The sequence below is a fragment of the Haemaphysalis longicornis genome, unplaced genomic scaffold (genome assembly GCF_048455015.1).
Source record: "Haemaphysalis longicornis isolate Haplotype H1 unplaced genomic scaffold, Haemaphysalis longicornis Haplotype H1 scaffold_2, whole genome shotgun sequence".
Lineage (NCBI taxonomy): Eukaryota > Metazoa > Arthropoda > Arachnida > Ixodida > Ixodidae > Haemaphysalis > Haemaphysalis longicornis.
In genome coordinates, this window is record NW_027526295.1 from 136,894,086 (window position 1) to 136,916,241 (window position 22,156).

General features: G+C 45.3%; 1 long non-coding RNA gene across 1 annotated transcript; it reads left to right on the forward strand.

The window, feature by feature from the left end:
- The first annotated feature begins 861 nt into the window (after window positions 1–861).
- Window positions 862–20,717, forward strand: LOC144167419 (uncharacterized). The gene is made up of 5 exons (XR_013321991.1): window positions 862–1,146; window positions 16,976–17,133; window positions 18,775–18,887; window positions 19,729–19,818; window positions 20,448–20,717. It is a non-coding gene; the product is annotated as an uncharacterized LOC144167419 (long non-coding RNA).
- Window positions 20,718–22,156: the final 1,439 nt, after the last annotated feature.

The following is a 22,156-nucleotide window of genomic DNA, read 5'->3' on the forward strand; positions in this document are numbered from 1 at the left end:
TGTGGCACGACGGCCCGGTCCAGAACTGTCTAAACAATAAACTTTTCTATAGCTCTGTAAAAAATAACCCATCCTTTGGTATATTTCGCAGAATATCTGTTTTTTTTCTTGCATAGTAAGCCCAACTTCTTGAAAGAGATGAAAAATATTCTGTTTTTATTTTCTGTGGAAGAAAAGCCGTTGTGCGTGTACCAAAACCGCAGCCGGGTGGTTTTCACTTGGAAGAGTGTATTTTACAACTTTAATTCTCGCGAAAAAGTGCCTGTTATTTCGAGGAAAACGCGGACTGCAGAACGTGGAAACAATTCGTAGAGCTAATGTTTACGTGACAGCTGAAAATCATCTATTCCCAGTATTTCACCAGAACAAAAGCTGATGACGTAGTGCGAATGGATACTTTAAAACAATCTGAATAAATACACAACTAATGTAAAGTCGAAAGAAAGGCAGCTGCGCAAACTGATACCATCAGTGATTGAGTGCGTTGTCTGACGGGAAAAACGTATTGAAAAATCAGTTTGTAAAGCACATCCACTTGTTGAAGTCAAAGCCTACGAGGTAATCCTGACCCAACGTTCAAAACCATTATTCTGAAATATGATTAAACGCTTGAAGAGCCCTGTGACTTGCGAGTATATTGCACTGGGTAAAAAAGGGTGTACCAAGAAAAGTAAAAGAATCGATATATGATAAGGAGGCAGGGCAAGAACCTTTGTGATGACCACTACAATTATTTGCCTAGCACCGAAGTTTGTCGTGTGTGCAGTCTCGCATCAAGTCTGTGAATGCCCCATATTTTAAGTGCAATGTTGAAGCGCGTTACAGTCGCTTGTTCTACCGAGGCATACTCACAGAATTTCTTACCGGCTATTCTTTTTATAGGTATCGTGACGGCACCGAGAATGTTCCGACAGATGTGAGCCGCTCGTTTTACGTCCGCTGTTATTGAAGCATTGTACCCTGGGTAAATCACATAGAAGATCCATTGTCCTTCTTGCAATATAGGCGGGAACAATGGCGAGGCGCTGACTTTGCGGAAACATGTCTCTTCAACTAAGGTTCGGTCTGCTCATTTTATGTTTGTTCATTTCGCTGACTCATTATAACGAAGCAAAGCGCCGACACCGAGGTCTTGATGGCTGGCACGTAAGTAAAACCTTATTATGCGATCGTAAATCATGGGGCAAACGCCTCCCGAAACACACTTGGTCAGTTACTCGTCAAGGTTGCTCAACTGTGTTACTCAAGCTACTTTGTTACTCAACATCAAATTGACGGTTCGTTTTTGTTTGAGATGCAGTGCTTTTAATTGAGATGAAAACATATCATTGTGCCAGACGACCCATGTGGTTCGAAGAATTCCGGAGGTGCCACTTCCGAGAGGCTTCATAGACCACTTGTAGCTGCGGTCCGTAGAGTACATTTTAGGCATTGTTTAGAAGACTTATCGGCCCACGAAACATTCAAGATTTAATATAAGAATTTACCATAGGTCGGCGTACTCATTCATAAGCACACTCATTTGTACTGAAACTCACAAGTTAGTACGACGATGAGTGAGCACAGACAGACAAAAAACTGGCTACGACGATGACTGAGTACAGACACAGACAAAAATGTAGGTATGATGACGAGTGAGTACACATGTGAGTACATGTACCCGCGAGTACAGTACTCATGGGTACTACTCGCGTGTGCATGTACTTGGGATGACAGTAATCGAAAGTACTGTACTCACGAGTATAGGCACATGAGTGCAGTACGCTCGCGAGTACTACTCACGGGTACATGCGCTCGCTAGTAGTACTAATAAGTACTGTACTCGCTAGTAAAAAGTGGTAAGTTTGGTCCCGCACTCTCACCGCGAGGTGCCCGCGCTAGTCTCACGCATTTCGCGACGCTCCTTAAAAGGAGGTAAAATAAAGTGACATGGAGGTAGTCTGCAGCTCTCTCCTTACCCTCGTACGTGGTGTTGCAGATCTCGGCAACCGCTCGTCACGTGGTTGCCTAGTGAAAACCTGGGCAAGCATGGGTGGCTTTTCTGCCGTGTCTTAGTTCAAATTGTTCGAACTGAAGGGAAGGGGACGCTGCTTGCATGTGCAACGCGCGTTGAAGCCACTATTTCTCCGTTTTCAGAATAGGTAGCCAGAATAGCTTTTGCATCTTTCAGTTAGGTAAAATTATGCAAACAGAACCGGGAGAACCAACTGGGGCAGGCTGGAAATGATCTCTAACTATGGCTTAGTGCAGTGGTTAATTGCTAGAAAAATTAGTAGAAACACTTGTGAATATGAGTAAATGTGAGTGCAGATTGAGCGCAAGTACAGATAAGTCTGAGCGGATACAGAGTGAGCACGAGTGAGTACACATTGTGTACGAGTGCAAATGAGTACGGATTCAGTACGAGTAAAAGTAGCTACCGATTGAGTACTAGTACAAGTGAGTACGGATGACTTCAAATGTATGAATGCATATTGAGTATGAGTGCTTAGAGTACACATTGAGTACGAGTACTTGTGGGGACTAACCAGTTGAATGAGTACGATTTCAAATGAGGATGTGATGAGTGAGTACGAGTTATTTCTAGTACAGATGAGCTTTTCGAGTATGAGCTTGTGAAAAAAATGTGAAAGAAATGTTTGAGTGAGTTATTTATGTTTTGCCTACGTGTGGAATTTACAATATCTGTTTGAAAGCGTTGGTATCACATAGGGTTAAAGAAAGCCTATCTAAAAGCGTAATTATTGAGGCTTTCTTTTGCTTACCTCCTAGTTGCATAAGCAATAGATAGAAGTTTTTACAACACCTACTTAAATGAGATCAATGTTTCCCGCATAATTACATTGACTCACCGACGATATTATCTAGACTGAGGCTGAATTACAATGCAGAATAAACACATTTTGCCTCATTAGCCAAATTTTCTCAAGTTCCAGAGGGCTGAAAAACGTAAAAATGTTTGAAGATCCATAGTAGCGCATTTATTAGTGCCTAAACGTCTCATCCTTTTCACTCTCAAACGGGATGCTCAGAGCAAAACGCACGCCTTCTTCCCGCTTTCGAGGTCCGCAATGCGGCGTTGCTCGCCCGTCCATCGTACACCTCCAGAACCATACTTAGTGCTCATTCCGTCTCAGTGGTTATATTTTCTCGCTTTAGCAGCTGCGTTTGGGGCCTCTCGCCCTTTCGGTTTGTCATCAGTATGGGCATATTGTCGTCTCCATTGCCATCACTTTATGTTTTCCCGACTTGCATTGGCCCTGGACTCTATTTTACAACGCGCGTAGTCACTGAAAAAAGTCACGACACCCGTAGAGACGGCGCACGACAGAGGCAGTGCGTCAACAGAGGCTGGTGTCAAACTCTGTTTCCAATTATATCTCCTTGGCAACGCCGCTGTGTTGACTTTCGAAGGCGGCCCTTCTACACTCTATTTCCATATCTACAGTCTATCGATCTGTGTCTTCGGTCAGTCGTTCGATTGCAAAGCGACGTGATCGACGCAAAAATGTTTCCGTCGGGCTCTACGTATCCCTCAGGCACTAATAAATTCGGCGGAATCGCCGCGCACGATGTCCGTGACATTGATACATTCCTATACAAAGAACCACTGACCACCAAATTGCGCATAACATACGAGACGCCGCATTTGAACGCGGCTGTATCACCTCTACCTTCCCATTTTCAGTTGCTAATGGTTTATACCAACGTCCAATATCGTCGTTTACAGTATACTTTTCTGTGGCCATCCAGATCTCTCAGCTGATCCATAACAGCCATTTATTTCTTGCCACACTGCAACAGCATACACCGACCCACCGGACAACAACAGCAAAAGAGTAATTCACAACATTTCCTACTGCAATAAAGCATGTGACGTCACCCGCAGCCTGGTCTACTCCACGAAAAAGCTCGACGCTTGGGAAGGCAAACTCAGACCTCATCGTTTTTGACGGCCGACGACTTCCATTTTATGTATGTTATAGATGTGCTGAATATCGCTTCTTTATTCACAAAAACAAGCTCGAAGTATGCACGACCTGCGGCGAGGCCTGGTACAGGGCGTACGTGTGCCCGCATCCCTCCAGTGAGTACCGTCGAACGTGCAATAAAACTGATACGCCACCAGGTCATGCCTGCTCACCGAAATGTGCCCTGATAGGCAAGAAATACTTAGCTGGGGACCGCTAGTGCCGCCAACACTACAAGACGCCCTTCATAGAAAGCCAGCGTCGAGGGCGTTAACCGTCGCCACGTGTCCGTGGATCCAATGAAAGGTCTCGCGACTCTTTCAATACGGGCAGTACTGCGGCACCACCAGACGCGGGAATGCTAGTTAGGGACGCCCAATTTTCCTGTACCAGTTCGGAAAGCTGCAACAATGTCTAATGTGGCCTCGTTGAGCGGACGACGCTCCCGCTCTGAGACCTGTGCTACGAGCACAAAGGAAATTGGCTCGAGGTCCCCTTCGGCCAATGAAGCAAGAAAAATGCTTAGGTAAGCTGGGCGAATCAGGTGTCCCACTCTCACACCAAGCAGTCCCCGTCTACCCACACAGTACACGACCCTCTCGCTACGATCAAGGGTGAACCCAGGCAACTAAAACAAATGCTAGAGATATTGGCTCAAGATAAAGAACTCAAACAAGAAAACGCTCGACTTCGCGCCAGAACACCAGATGCCTCCCTCATAGACGCAACAGCAACCTCCCCACCAGTCACCACACCTGCTGTTTCTCACCCCATGGCTATAGCAACGGCATCCACATCCGAGGCGCCTCGCCCGAAAAACGCAAAGCCGCAGCACCTGTTGCTAACGCTCAGCAAGCTCAAAATCTGGGACAAATGGCTGACAAGTGGGATAACCGCTTGTGCAAGCTCGAAGCCATGCTGTCCACACTTGCCGAAACGTTTACGAAGCAGCAACATGCAAATCTCAGCACGAGGAGGGATTCTCGCCCGAGAAAAGCGCCACGTGGTAGGGCACAGCCCATCAGGCGGCGGCCTGCATAAAACCAAGACGTACCACCGGCCATCAGTAGTCGACAATCAGACACCACAGAATACCCCCGGCACCGAAAATGGAGCGGAGAACAACTGAAAGTCAGAACAAAATCTGGCAATGGAAGTATCGAAGGCACAAATTTAAACGAGGGCTTCTGCAAACGTATCCTAATGCCATCGCACTGGCGAAACAGAAGTCATTGCGCTGCAATAGGAGGGGAAATCCTGCTTCATTATCGGGATATGCCTCATTTAGTAACCGTCCATCCCCGAACCTTCATCAGTGGTTAAGCACCCGTGTAAAATGTAACAAACCGGTCATGCATCATCCCCCTACTGAAGATAATACTGAATGCGTCCTCGCCGAAGTCACATCCAACAAAAAACGAGGAGGATAGAGCCTATTTATTCTTAACTTGTACAGTAGCCAAAGCCAGCAACATTCTTTTGCGAAAATATTTTGGCAGATGCTTGATATTGCGCAGCTTAACACACTGATTGTTGTTGAGGGATTTAACTCTCCTCATACAGCCTGGGGCTACGTCAAGGACGCCAAAAAGGACGCATCTTATAGCAAGAAGCACAACAATTGGGTCTTACGGTTCTCACTGATCCCACATATGCTACTCGTCTTGGCAATAAGGCACCGGACACTGAAGTTTGCCCGCGACTGCAGCGCCGCCTGTCGCCGCCGCTTAGCAACTTTGGGCCGGTGGATGTCGCGACCGGCCGTTCAGCGCACGTGAAAACATGCGCGCTGCGTGTGGTTCGACGATGTGTGGCAGACGTTTTTTTAAGAAACATAGTTATAATGGCAAGTTGCAGTGTTCGAAATGATCAAACTGCTACAGGAAAGAATTTTGGCAGCGCAGCTTCTGCTGCGTGAAGGACTGCCACAATCGCGAAGGGCAGCCTGGCATTGTTTTGTACAGGTTTCCCCAGCAGCCGTGGGAGAAAGAGCATCAAAAGAAATGGATTTCTGTAGTACTAATATTCAAGCAAGTAAGAAAGCCATGGGAGTTTTTGTCAGTGAAATGAGTAAAATTGTGCGTACGATTACCGTTTATCTGTAGCGAAGGCGCGAAGTACTGTTAAACTAAAACGTTTGCTTTCAGTGTTCCATGCACATCGCAGACTGCGATATTTGTGAATCTCATGCTGCAGTTTTTGCATAACACAAGGTTATAAGGTTTCTGCCACTATTGTTTTACCAGCAGTAACCTTTTTTTCAGCGACATTCACGGCACCGAATGGACGCCAAAAGACAGCACAAGAATATGCTCATGACACTTCGCAGGTGGTGCCAAAAGCAAAGTGAAGGCGCATCTCGCCTACTGGCCTACTTTGTTCCCCAAAGTGTACACAGTTCGGCCACGTATTTAGAACTAGAGCGTGTTAAGACATCAAAAGCAAGGTGGCATTCACACGCGTTATTTGACTCCTTCAATGCGATTTGCGTACTCTGAAAGTAGAGGTTATTATATTTTAAGCCAGAGGAGAGGGAGGACGAGCAAATAATTTTATGAAGAATTCTGAATGCCCTGAACAAATTGTATCACAATTCGCCGCTTAGACGACTCTAAGATTACTCACAAGAAGTCTAAACTAAACGTAATCTTCGTAAATAACGCGCAGCTCGATCCGCTGTATCAGCAGATTTCACACTGGGTGGAACTTTGTTTTGGTTACTTTGTCACCAGCTAATAACGTTTAAAATGCGTTGTTAGTTAGTGACAACACCAACCGAGCTGAAGAAGGGCCACAGAAAAAGTAACTGTAGGGTGGTGGCGCGCGAACAGAGAATACAACACAAACACGCCGCTGTCGTGGAGCGCCGTTGTATACACTGGAGTCATTTTATTAGGCCGCGATACACAAAAAAATGGTACTGACCTGGATAAAAGTGCTGCAGATACGCTTTTCGCTTGCTGAGATGCACACTTCGCAACGATGTCTATGCTGTCAATTTCTTTCACGGCGTACGCGTGCCGAGCGACGTACAATTTCTATCCCTTCTCGTGCACACCAGGCCTAAACTGGTAGCCCAGCCCCGTAATTGTCCGGAAACCGCACAGAAGCACTTGAGACATGGGGAAACAATTTGCCGGAGCAGTTTTCAAGCACGAGACAGTTTTCAAAAACAATTGCAAAATTGCAAAATCATACAACCGAGTGGTGTCGAACATACCAACGCGCGGCCGGCGTCTGGCTCTCACCGACCCAAAGTTTGCTCAAGCTTCGACGAGGCGGCTCTGGGTGTGCTTATTCGTCGCGCCCTCTGAACAGTGACCGGTCCCTATAGGGTCACGCGAGATAATACCCCAGATCTTACCTTCACCAAAAATGCCACAGAAGCCACCTGGAATAATAGTTACGAAAACCTAAGCAGTGATCATCACATCGTGGAAACTTCAATAGTGGCGGCCCACCCACGTCTCCAGCGTGGCAGAAAGCTGTACATTACCGACTAGGATACGTTCCGACTTCTGCGCTCGGCGGTCCCCGACCGTATGGTGGCCCCATCAAGGATATCAAGAAATGGGTAGCAGAACTTCAGGAACACTTCAATCTGGCAACCAAAATCATACCAAAGAAGGCTGGGCTGACAGAAGTTGATAGTCGTCTAGTGCACATGTCGTAATTCCGGGCAAGCATACAGAGCTGACTATAACACCAAAAACACAATCGCTCTCACAGGAAACGATTGCCTCGGTCCCATAAAGAAACTCAAGCCCATGCAAGCCGGCTAACCGAGCAAAATTGGAAGGTTGTTTGCGATCGCATAGAACATAGTATGGCAGTTGCGCTGACATGGAACACCTTCGGCTCTTTATTAAACCCATAAGGTCGCAGAACTACACAGTGGAACAATATCAAAGCTCTGCTGCACAGTTGTTACGACTCCGATAAGGAAAGTGTGCGGGAATTACAGCGCCGGTTTGTGTGTGCTCAGCCCACACAGCCCCTAACCAAATACACCGGTAGCCCTAATCCGGAACTGAACAGTTGTCTCACCGTGTCAGAAGTGCGCGTGGCAGCACGAGGGCTACGCAGCAAATCCGCCCCCGGAACGAATAAATTTCGAACAAAATGCTTCCTAATCTACATGACTCATCCCTGAAAGCTCTCACACAGTACATGAACCATTCCTGGGACTCTGGTACCCTCCCACCGGAGTTGAAGGCAACCAAGATCACTCTCACACGAAAGCCCAGAAAGAGCCTTCACATGTATAATTTACGGCCCATCACGCTGACCTCCTGTGTAGGGAAACTTATAGAGCACGTCGTCTTGACCCCCCTACATCGTTACATGGAAACTTGGCGGCTATTTCCACCGTCTGTGTTCGGTTTTCGGCCACGACTTTCTGCACAAGCTGTCACGCTACAATTTCAACATCAGATCACTAACCCCGAGTGATGCTCAGCAGGGGACACTAGAGCCATCGTGGCTCTCGACCTAACTAAAGCTTTTGATCACGTACGGCACGATGCGATCTTAAACAATCTGATAGACCTCCATGTGGGCCCTAAAACGTACGAGTTCATTAGGCCTTTCTTACGGACCGCACGTGAGAACTTGGGGTTGGGGGCGTAGAATCGGCTACCATCGCCCTAGGTAATCATGGCACCCCTCAGGGATCAGACCCATCGCCATTTTTATTCAATGTACGAATGATAAAACTCCCTCATCTTCTCTCTATTATCCCGCATGTACATCACAGTTTATACGCGGATGACATCATAATATGGACGGCTGGAGGCAGGGACGTGCACATCCAAGACCCCCTACAACAAGCTGTCTACATAGTGGAAGCTTACGCCGAAGAACCCAGTCTAATGTGTTCTCCGCAAAGTCCAAACGTCTAACGTCTTCTTCACAGTCATTCAGGCAAGCGACATCGTCCAGGTACTCCAGACATTCAGCTGACATGACAAGATCGCGTTATCCCCACCGTACCGTGCGTACGTGTTCGTCCTTCGACTCTGCATTCATCAATCAGGCTACAATACGGACACCATCAAAGCCCTCTCTGCAAGTTTACTACAACTAAGCCGCCTTATTTCCCGAATTGCGCACCGCCACCACGGACTTAAGGAGCGCAACCTCATGCGGTTAGTGAACGCCTTCATTATAAGGCGTATCACGTATGTCACTACATACCTGTACCTCAAAAGAGCTGAACAATGTAAAATTGTCTGCATAATACGCAAAGCCTATAACAGGCCATGGGAATTCCCATCACAGCATCTACCAAACACTTCATGGTTATGGGTATTCATTATACTTTAATGGAACTCGTAGAAGCGCAGCGTACAGCGCAATACCAGCGATTATCTAGCAATCACACAGGACGCCTTCTACTACAAAAACTAAGCACCGTACGCTTGTTAACATAGAACCAAGATTTCACTCTCTCCTCAACTTCAAAAGGCCATCTCCGTTTCCCCATACCCAGAAACATGTACCCGGTACACCACCAGGATCGCCGTCACGCTTGAGCGTCTTCCCTGAACCAGGGTTTCAGAGATTACCCTTATGTATGCTATGTTGCGCTGCTGAGTACCACTTCACGCGCGCCATGGTCATCGTGGCAATAGATGCTAAAGGCAACTCTCTAGCATACGCCTCTATTTACACTAATCACGCTGAGGGAGGAGAAGAGGCCGCCATTGCGCGTGCCATTGCCTCCACAACGGCTAAAACCATCGTGAGCGACTCTAAAAAAAGCTCTCAAGAGTTACGAACTTGGCAGGATCTCTATACAGCCCTACGCATCTTACACTGCGTTCAAGCCGGTCGTATGCGTAACGTTTAAATAGTCTGGAAACCGGCCCATGCCTATCTCTCAAGTAACGACCTAGCACATGAGGTGGCCCGACGTTTCAGCTCCCAGGAATGCCCTGACGCTGCTGGCACAGACCAGGGGGCTAGGGACAGCCTAGTGACCTACCTGGATATCACACAACACTATCGCATGGAGCGCCAGAAATATCCCGCAGCGAATGCCACGCTCAAGAGACGTCAGTATGTAGCCTGGCGTCAGCTGCAGGCTAATGCAACCCCCAATCTTGCACTATTCAGCCACATTTATCCTGAATTTTACAATGATGAATGCAAGTGGTGCACCCAATGAGCCACACTCACTCACATGATTTGGGCTTGTGACGCTCAGCCGCCAACTCTACGAGCATGCTTACGAATCACCAGTGCGGAGCAGTTGGGGACCTGTTTGCTTAGCTCCGACACCAAAAATAGACCAAAGTTAGCCAACTGGCCGACAATGCCGCTCGCGCCCAGGGCCTGCAGGTAGCCATCTGAGGGGGAGGAATTCAGGAAGGCTCCCACTTCCCCTTCCTCCTTTCACCCAGTTTTGGGCAAAATAAAGTTATCATCCTCAGCCTCTCTTTTCTATCTGGACTATGGCAGAGATTGGACAGAGTGGCTGTTTTGCTATAAAGATGGCCTATTTCGTAGGCCAGTCAGAACATCGCGCAAAAGGGGATAAAAAAAAACTCGTGAAATATTGTGATCTTATAATATTCAAGCAGCCTGCTTACACGAAGCACAGTTATTTGAGGTTATCGTGTAGTTTAATCATCGGGACTATTATTTCTATTTGATACAGCTCCAGTGAACGGTTTTTAGATGTTTGGGTATATTCTCAATCCTTTTGTTACTTATCGACATAGAATGGTTCTTTTGAATCGCAAGGCTGCACACGTACACTGCGGCTTTTGTGCGACAATATGGAGTTCCCCGCGACAGTTTAAAGTAACAGCAAAGCAAAAGAAGTTACCCGTTGACGCAAATCTAACCCGTTCTCCTGTATGACCGACACGGGCCTGAGGGCGAAGCCATTGTGTGGCTGTGATAGAAGGGTTGAATGAACCTTGTAGCGGCAGAAAATAGTATTCCAAAAGATTTTCAATTAGAATTCGGGGAAGCCAAAAGTACTGTAACGGCATTATTCGCCGAAAAGAAACAATATTCTGGAAAATGTAAAAACGTATCCCCTTACAGTACGCGTATTCCTTGGTTAAGCAAAGCTTTTTACAGCAACAATTGGGAAGTCGTCTAAAGAAGGTTTTCAAAAAGGCATCTGTGAATAAGCTATATTTTCGGTGAATAGTTTACTCGTAAACAGACGACAATGCGTGGACATTCATGATCACAAGTATTCTTTGTTTTATAATTGGCTTGCAGTGTGCCTCAGGGGAGTGTTGTAGCACGATTTTATTTACTGTTTTAATACATAATGTAGCTGAGACAGACACCGACAATGTTACTCTGCTTTGGTCAGGCGCAAACTTCTGTTACATATAGGTTACTTGTAACTAAGTTCTTTTAGAACTCTTGGGATGGTTCCATACAAACGATAGCACAGTAATACCTACAGAGACTGAGGGATTTATATTTGTGGACTAACTAATACCATTAGGGTAAATAGCAGTTTTCATATTAGTAATCAGCTTAGAAAATAGTCCATGAACATTAACACCAAAGACTGAATGAAACTTTGGTTTAACTGAAATACCATACGTTTCGTAGCTCTCCCGTCTTTTTTTCGAGGAGAAACGATATATTCTTTGTTGAGAAATGAATAAATAAAGCTGGCAGCTGCCTCTCCCATTTCCCTTTCGTTTTTTCGGGACGTAGTCATTGCGTCACAAAGTAGGAGCGTGGCAGCGGTGCGGTCTAAGCGTAAGAGTTTGGCGCTAGGCACTCTCACGCTGAAAACGGTAGTGTTTACGTCAACAAGCCATGGCTTTCCCACAATAATGTTTCTATGCAGAGGAGGCTAACTTCAAAGTTGGAGTTGTCACCGACGGAACGAGAACTGCTTTTAAATCTCAAGCGGCCACTGTGCACGCCTACACCGGCCACCCATGCCCTGTCGAGCCCGCCGCGAGTGAAACCACTTCTGAAGCGACAAAAGCCATATCGAATATCGTGACATGTGAACAGGAGACAACTGTAACAGGAACCAATCCTTAGATTTTTATTTGCCTCAATTTTAAACATTTCCATAATGCGTATTTGGGAATCTGCCCAATTACTTTAGGAGAAAAGTATTCCCTGCGCTTCATCTTTGGTTTTCTGTCAGTTATAGTGTATTTTTTGCTTTGTACATTTCTTACTTGTTCTGCTTGGCTTGTAAATGCAGTGTGCCTGTACAATCTGTGCACACACGTCGGAAAATAGGCGTGTAGACACCAGTGTATCTCTAAATGTGTGCAAGTCCTTCAGTAAATGTGCGCGGAAGTCTGGTGTCCATCAGAAACCCAATCGCGCTGGCTTCTTGCCAGGAGGCTTATGGCGGTGAAGATATCGAAGATGGTGCTGGAATGGGCGGACTTCAGATGTTTTTTTCATACGATGAAGGGACTCAACAACTTTATGTGAAGAGTAATAAAAGAAAAATTCAAACTGAAGTTACGGAGCGCCTCGAAGTCTGTGTAGCTCTCCTGTGCGCCATGTGTACCCAAACCACTTGAGCGGCAGCGGCCGGGACTTTTTCTTCTGCAACGAGATCCGTCTGGTTGCCCGGTCGTGTATTCGCAATCCATATCCCGTAGGAGCCCACGCCTGCTTGGGGTACGTTTAGCAGAGAAACTTTACCAAATGAGGATCCTAATTGATATAATATAATATTGATATAATAATTGATATAACATCCTAATTGATATAATAACAGGCATAGCCAACATAAAACTGGTAAAACAAAGCCAGTATTAAAAAAATATTCATTCATATATGGTTAACTGCAGCTGGCGTTCTCTCAGCTAGCTACGGGACAATTCAAACTGACCTAAATGGGACAAAACAAACTAAAAACATTTCATCCAAAAACAATCTAGCCATGGATAAAAGCACGCCAATGTCTAAATTCATTCAAAACAGTATCACAAACCCACTTAAATAATAACAAGACAGTGAAACGTACAAAACACCCGCCGTTGTGGCTCAGTGGCTGAAGCATTCTGCTGCTGAACACGAGGACGCGGATTCGATTCCCGGCCGCGGCGGCCGCTTTGCTGATGAATGCGAAAAGCAAAAACGCCCGTGTTCGAGAGTTTGGCGCATGATAAAGATCCAGAGGGGGTCAAAATTAATCCGGAGCCCTCCACTACGGCGTGTTTCATCGCCTGTGACGTGTCGGCACGTTAAACCCCACAAGAAAAGAAAGGTACCAAACAAGAGATGGAACTGACGCAAAGGAAACAAATTATGCTGAAACGTTGTTTAGTGTGCACAAATGTGCCATAAACAGATAACACGTGTTATGAAAAAAGGTTTCGTCTAAAGGAAACAATTTAAAAAGATTCGGCACCTGCGGCATTATTTGAACCTGGTACGTACAATTGGTAGGTAGGAGCGGAACCTTTGGACCACGAGACCAGTAGGCCCGTTATTGCTTGGTCTAGGCGTAAAGATACCATGGATATATGGTCAAACGTTCTTCTAGATGAAGCAATGCGCTCTTAGTCCCTACGGGATATGTAACGTGAATGCGCTGCCCGGTGAGCAGCCACACCAAACTTGTTTTCTACTGTCGAGACCCCATTTGTCTACTTCTCTTCGGGATCGGCGTAGCTTGAATGCTCATACAAAAACTCCTCTCTTGTTTTCAAAGTTCGCCCTTATAAAACCTCGTTATCTATTTCGCCCTGTTACATGTCTCCAGCTTTCTCTATATAGGGAAGGGGCGAACGTCACACGGACAGCTGTCGCTCACAGTCGGCTGCCGAGCAATTATTTACCCGCCACCGCTCACGGGCCACAAAACAATTGGCAGCGTATCCGCTCCTTTCGTTGCAAATGTCGTCAAAAGATGATATTCTTTGTAGACATTTGCCCCCAAAATGCTCCCCTAGCATTCCCGCTCTCCACTCATGCTGTTCCTGTTCCGTCGCGCTCATCCCAAGGTAAGCACACTAAAGGTTTTCTCAAGACGATTTGAATTTACCGCGTTCGACTGCTACTGGCGGGGTTCCTCGATGCCAGCGCTGCAGTACGGCGGAGACGCGCGTGGATGAAGGCAGCCGACTTAAAGGTTTATAGAATCGCGTGGCCATGCTCCACGCGCGTTCCAAGCAGAATGTGAAACCTAGCTAGTGGAACCATTCTTTGCTGTTTCCGCGTGATTTCTCACATGCTGCCAGGAGGTGGCGAGGGCAACAGCTGGCGGCGGTTTTCTGCAGTACATGTAGAATATCATTTGGTGTTGAAAAACCAAGCATCCAGGAATTTTTTAATAAAGGAACACTAAATATCCCTTGTGTACTAATTTCCTGTCTTATATTTGCGTAATGTCTTGTTCTTGTCCAACAAAGTTGACAAGTATGACCATATAAACCGGGTTTAGACGTTTACATGTGGCTGTGAGTATATAAGACTGTTGCGCAGTAAGCATTTTACTTAGGCCGGGTGACTGAATTGAGTTACAGACAGACAGACATAAGACAGGCCAAACTTTCTGTGTTTAAGTAGTCCAAGAAAGGCTACCGTCTTTAAAAGCCTGCACGTTTCATGCGGAAGCGAACAAGCACGTGGCGGTTGAAACGCACTGCGACTCTTGAGGAGGAGGACGGGGGGGGGGGGGGGGGGGTGTAGCGCAGACGCACTGCATAACTCAACCCTACTGTTGCGGAATGATTAGCACAAAGGTGATTGTCAAAGAAACTTGTCCATTCTGGCTCGAAAGCGGTACCCTAAGTACTTGGGCTGATGCGCAGTGTCCGTCGAGCCTGCCACGGCGATTAACTCCACTAGTTCTCGCGCCGGCGAATTCCCCTAACTCGATGGGAGCCGCTTCCGTCGCGACGAGCCACGCTAGCCCTGCGGGCTCTCCGTCATGGGGAACGACGGGACGAGACGCTGCGACGAATCTAACCGCACATCTAGACAGGGTGGCGGGAATCCATCTTTTCACAAGCAAGGCGGGGTGGCGTCTGGTGACTGACTTTACGACTGACTTACACCGTTGTAACATTTGTTTGTGCTACCAGAAAATGGGTTGAGACTTATTCTGGGTGATTTGAACTTTGTGGATTTCTAGGTACATATGAATACCGAGGAAATTTACACTCGTGGATAACAAACTTACTCAACATTTGATTAAATTTATATAATGCGGTGGCGGAGATTGAAGAAAAAGGTAAAAGGGGGCTACTTGAAGACGTGGCCGTCAGTTCATGGTTTCGAATCGGTTTATAAAATTAGCAACGGCGGATGCAGCAGTAATTGTTTGTGATTGAAACCGATGTCTTATTTGTAACTTCTACGTAACCCAACTAACTGAACACAAGTGGTGGCGTCATGCCAAGTTCTCGAACAGATCGTGTAGAGAATACGGAGCTGGAATACAGGATAAACTTCAGTCATATTGTTACAACTCGCTCATGCGTTTGGGCAGAACTGCTAAAATCCCCTCTCTCCAGCCCCCCCCCCCCCCCCAAAAAAAAAATTTCTACGAAGAAAAAGTTTGAGTTGCAATGAAGTTTGAGTCTCGTTGCTCTCGGTTTCTGTTGAAAAAAGACTGCCTGGCCATCGAGACTGAAAATCTAACTATAACGATGAGTTCCGGTGTGGTCGCAAGGAGGTCTATTTTTTATCTTTCTGATATCTGTTGAACCTTTAGCTCGGTGTCCATGAACGGCTGACAGTTACCTTGTACGGTCAAATGTCACCTGATACGCATGAATAATTAGTCCACATCTTGAACGTACTACACTAGTTAATTTCATCAGAGATTTAAATACAATTTCGAAACTACTGTTTATGGCATGCATACCAGTGGAGCACATATGTCGTAAGTAACAAGGCTTGCAGGATTTAAGAATTTAGTATATTCACCATTACAACTCAAGTCTTTTTGTTGTCCTTCGTTTCGCGCCGAGTACGTTGTCTACAAAAACAGTATCCCCGTGAGGGATACTGCAGCCCGCAGCTTTGCCACACGCAACCCACATTGGAGACTAATTTACATAGACTTTTTTAAGGATTTATAAGGCTGAACGGTGGATGACAGCCAACATCGCAATTTTGTTTTGATGTAACGGGATTTATTTAAATCGAAATTCGGCAAGCGCTCAAAAACACTAAAACTTGTGGATTCAAATTTTGTGCTTAAAGAAAACGAAATCTTAAGTGGTACTTCTTTTCGTATGTCTTTTCAGAAATCATGTTCTCTTTTATAGCCCGGCGTAACATAATGTCATGATAAATAGCACACGCTGCTTCGTGTAAGGTTACATATTTTAAGTTGGTGGTAGGTTTCGGGTTTTCATTATATTACTACTTATAGACACGGCAGAAAACCTTGAATGAAAGAGCCCTCAGGAAGAAGTGTGCGTACGGACCTGTGGGCGCAGAGGCAGAGGAATAGCTGCCTCTCAGCGATGAAGTCTAGTAATTTATAAAAGCAATGTAAAACACTTTAGATGCAGCACTAGGCTATCACGGCGCTAAGGACAGTTAATGTACGAGTCTCATGTTATCCGTACGCATTAGTGATTTTGACAAAATTTTTTTAATGTAATTTCATGGCGGTGTTAAGTCATTATCCGCTGCCATCACCACTGTACACATCACAGCATATGACCAACACAAGAAACATAGTTTTGCCTTGTTTTTTTTTCTGTTTGAGATTTTCCTCTTTGTATATATTATGTACATTCGAATTACCAAGGCCAGTCAAACGGATAAATTTCTACTGCATCTGAAAGTTTCTCGTTTATTTCTGGTTTTATCTCTATTCCTATACATGTTCCTTGACTGAATGTGTAAAGAAGCTGCTGTGTTATTTTAGTACTGGGTAAAAAGTATAGTTTCTACGCAAGAACGTTTGCGTAGTGCTGTCATGTTTTTATGCCCGCGCGTCGCCCTTAAGCCAGAATAAGAACACGTGATAATTCTCTTGCGGGATCTCAGCGTATCAATTCATATTTCAAAAACTTTCATTGCAGTTTCTGCGCCCTGGACAGATGGTGCATGACGTCTGGCAAGATTATGACCTCACTAATGGAACAACGGCCTGTTGGAGGCTTAGAACAGTGCATAAGTGCCTACATACCCGGCGTGTTACTGTGAAGCTTGAATACTTGAATCTCACAAACTCTAAATGGTGAGCAAATTTTTGTATATGTTGGTTTTATTTCAATATCAGTCGCTTACAGTTGAAAAAAAATTTTGAGCATTGAGCAGGCGACCACGAAAGTCTCAAATAATATGGCGCGTTTTCTTATCAGTGATATTCCCGGAAAGCGTTTGCTGATTACATCTGAATGTGCTTTTACGATTGATGATACTCTTATACTTACGAAAGGAGAGTATTTCATGATTGACGACTCTTGGGTAGGCAACGTTTGATCGAAATTCACTCGACTGGGAACAGTGCTGTCCCGTGCCAGTGAGGTATAAAACAGAGGTGACTTACCGTTTTTATATATTAACATTATCTCACACAACCGCGTCTGCTGGTCGTAGCATCCTAGCGCACCAAAGGAGTGATTTTACGAATCGGTTCTCTCAAAAACGATCAACAAAATGCCGCAGCTAGTTCTAGTGGTGCAAGGCTGGAGAAACAGCAGAGCTGGCGGCCGTCTTCCCTTCGTCGGAGACCCGGCTGCTGCACCTAGCATGTATTTGTGAACTTGCCGGTGAAATTTCTCCATTACTGGCAGAGCTAGGTCGTTTTGCTAGCAGGCTTTAACATCTCTCCCAAAATGCACCGCTTTAGCACGCACTAGAGCACGCGGCAACTGTCTTCGCGAACTCGGTGTCTGTAGCGCGCACTCGGCGTCAGTGCTTCCCACTTGAGGCGCGAACGCACGTGAACTGGCGAGAAAAACAGTGCCCGATAGATCATGCCACGAAAGCTGGGCAGAGTGTTCTGGGAGGTCAAGCTGCCCGGCGCCGACCAGTCTTCACGAGGCGCATGGTCACGTGCCCTAGGCATTTTTCTGTTTTTTTTTGTGTGTGAGCTCCGCACGTGGCGCAGGCCCACGTAAGCCTGGACGGCGTCGGGCCCTCCTCACGAGGCGCACGCTCAGGGGCGCTCGGCTAGGCGGAGTTTTCTCGTGACTCTCCAGGGCGGAATTAAAGCTTGAACAGGTATGCTGTTAAAAGGGCGCTCAATCTCCATTGTTTTCATATAGCAGACAAATGTTTCAAGGAGTGAATTTCTCTGCATGAAAACCCTCGATTCTTTTTCGCGGTACTGGTCGCAGTGGTAGTAGCCCCCTCTAAAAAACGTAAGGGCATAACTCGCCGGAGTTGAGAGACCTTGGCAAAAAAGAAAATGGCTCCTGTTGAGCCGTATATCCACAAAGAGGCTCATACCTTAAAAAATGTTATTAGCTTACCAACAGAAGTGCGTAAAATATATACGCTTGAAAAGAGGGCTTTTGCGGGTTCATCATTTATGCTCAAAGAGGATGCCGTTTTGTACAAGAACCATTTGTCTTAATTTAGTGTCACTATGTTTCTGAGCTCCATAATTAATTTATATCGAGTGCGTGCAATAGAAATGATAATCTTTCTGGTTGGCAAAAATGGTAGCATTATTTACGACTCATTCAACATTTGCGGGAATTGCCAGGTACATCTGTACTTCACACTTGAAGAAATATGTTGATGCCATATTTAATTGTGTAGTGAGATAGTCTAGGAGAGGGTATGTCTGCGCAGTGTTGTGCGACGAATTAGTTGGCAGATATTGTTTATAGGTATTTAAGCCCCCTTTTCTGACTGAATGTTTTTACAGGCACAGCTTCAAGGAACACTTGCAGTTCTACTCGGAAGAACCAGGACGATACGATTATTGGAACACTACAGAAAAAAGCGACAATTTTGAGAGAAAAAAGGGGCCCAATATTGGTAAGACATCACAACTACCCTTCTGCTCAAACTCTTCTTACACGAACGAGAATTTCTGCTGGAATTCAACAACGGTGATTGGCGTGTCACGATTGTCTTATTTATGTCTTAAGTGCATAGAATGCCCATTGCACTCAGGTCACTTTGAACCAGCCATCCACCAGAGAAACGTTTAATACGACGAGCGAAAACGTCGCAAACGCCGAGCTAAAAGAACTAAAAAGCTTTCGTACGCAGCACTAAAAAGCTTTTTTTTCTTTTGTGCTGTTTGAGCGTGGTGCTTCTTGGATATAACGTATGCCGGCGAGGGCATCATTACAGCCTCGTATAATAATTTTTCCCGTACGCCTATACCGCTCACCTTCTAACGTTAACGAGAAGTACCACGTTTTACGTATCTCCAAGCCAATGGAAACTGCTGTGACCGACTTAGCAAGTGGAAGTCATTCTAGGAATGCATTTCTTTTGATTCGACGAATGAATTGGGGTTGAGGCTGGGTTTCTTTACTTATTATGTGTATGGGCGATGAAGGCAGATGATAATAAGTGCGTAACTAAATTGTACCTTGCCTATTACGGTGTATTGTCGGTGTTCCCCTAGATTTTTCTTTGTGATTTTCTAATAGGTTAATATTTGATGAAGGGAAGATTATCTAGGCCTGATACGGGGTACACTGGGCCCCTATTTGTACAATATTCCTTGTACTATTCTAATCGGCGGGTAATATTTGACGAAGGGTACATTGTCTTGCCCCGATATGTTAACGCATCCTGTAGTTTTCTACTCGCGGTGGTTTTGAAAGTAGATTTGAAACCTATGTTTGTTTCCGTTCTTTTTCAGCACAGGGTCCTGTTTTCGCACGAAGATTTCTGTTCACAGGCAAACATTGTTCTGTGGTAGAACTCGTCTCTTTCAACAACACAGTGGTCGGTGAGTGACAAAAGATGTCGCGCGATTTGCAGAAGTGCTTTGGCGTGTTTATGCTGCTGTGTTTCATCTTGTTTTAATAATAAGAAAAGAGGTTGAATGTGTCACTGTTTGTTTGAGTTTCGTATTTGTTTTGTGGCTGGTTAAAACGCGGGACTTACGGCAATGATTCGCGGCACAACAGAGCAATTGACTTGTCTGTTTTTACTTGGTGCGCTATTTCTTCCTAGCACTCACAGCGACAGTGCAGCTTAGCGAGCGTTGAAATTTGCAGAAATAATTCTCTATGTTATAATGGAGAATAGACGTCGCCAACCTCCTGTCTTCCTTGGGGGTGTTTTTGTTTTGATATACGCCACATTATCCTGTAACCTAATGGGTACGGTCGTTCCAGTTCATTTATTCGATATATACATCGGAATTCCGACAAAACACTTGTTTGTTGTGACTAGCTTGCGTTCGTTCTTACGGCACCAGAACTATATCCTAAACATTTCTGAGGCTACTCAGAAACAGGCCTCAATTATCCGCTTCTGCTTACCAGACTCTCGGATAATTCTTTTTTGCCGGTCAAATGCTTGTAGATGTGACGTGCACTACAGGTATCTTTTTTTGTGTCCTTATTTTTGCAGAAACGCCTTCAGGTGCTGGTATTGCGGAGAAAAAGTCTATCAAACCCCTGCCCTTTTGCAGTATTTGGGTGAAGCAACATAAAAAAGGAGAAGTTGGCAGGGTGACACGGGTGTGCGAAGAGGTCTTCCTTGCATTGTGTGACGGAAGAAAAGTTCGCAAAACGTACACCAAGAAGATGTGTGAGCGAAAAAGAAATAACTGTGATAATAGCCAAAAAAAGCAACCACAGGAACAAGTGGAAGTTTGGAATAAAGTGAAGTAAAATTATTTACATTTATACGACATTTTAAAGGGGTCAATCGTGAACAATTCGATGACTTAGGAACTGGGTTGCGTCGTTTCAACGCCTTTATTTAATATTTCAAGAATACTACGTGATCATTGGCGTGCTACTACATTTTGTACAAGTCACCAGCGAGCCTCAGTCACGTGTTAAGCGACAGCGAGTCACCAGCCAGCCTGACCACTATCCACGGCGGTTTCCGTGATTCCAAATAAACTGCCACTACTACTACTTCTACTGCTACTGCTCCTGCTACTGCTACTACTGCTACTGCTACTACTACTACTATTATTACTACTACTACTACTGCTACCACTGCTACTACTACTACCACTACCACTGCTACTACCACTACTACTACTAGAACTACCACTACCACCACTACTACTACTACTAATACCACTACCACTACCGCTGCCACCACTACTACTGCTACTACTAACTACTACTGCTACTACTGCTACCACTAGTACTGCTACTACCACTACTAGTACTACTACCACTAGTACCACTACTATTACTACCACTACCACCACTACTACTACTACCACCACTACTACTAATACTACTACTACTACCACCACTACCACTACTACTACTAGTACTACTACCACCACCACCACCACCACTACTACTACTACTACTACTACTACTACTACTACTTCTACAACTAAAACTACTACTCTATTACGACCACTACTACTACTAGCACTACCACGACTACCACTACCACTACTACTACTACTATTACTACCACTACTACTACTGCTACTACTACCACTACCACGACTACTACTACCACTACTACTACTGTTACTACTATTACTACCACTACCAGCACTCCTACTACTACTACTACCGCTACTACTAGTACTACCACTACTATTACTACTACTACTACTACTACTACCTCTACTACTTCTACTACTACTACAACTACTACTACCACCACCACCACTACTACTACCAACACTACTATTACTACTACTACCACAACTACCACCACTACTACTACTACCAGTACTACTACTGTACCACCACTACTACTAATACTACAACCACTACGACTACTACTGCTACTACTACTACTACTGCTACCACTAGTACTGCTACTACCACTACTAGTACTACTACCGAAGGCGAAGTGGTAGAACAGCATATTCCGGGAATGTTATACGCAGACGACATTCTTTTAGCTGATAACCAAACCGATATGCAGCTGTAATAAATATTAGCGGCCAGGAAGCCACTGACCTCGGGTTAAATTACAGTGCAGAAAAATCAGGAATAATGGTTTTCAATGACGCTACCACCGACGTCGTGTCTATCCAGCCAGGCCAATTATCTAGAGTGAAGGAATATAAATATTTGGGAGTGTGGATAAAGGAAGGGGATAACTACTTAAGTACTCACGAGGAGCAACTT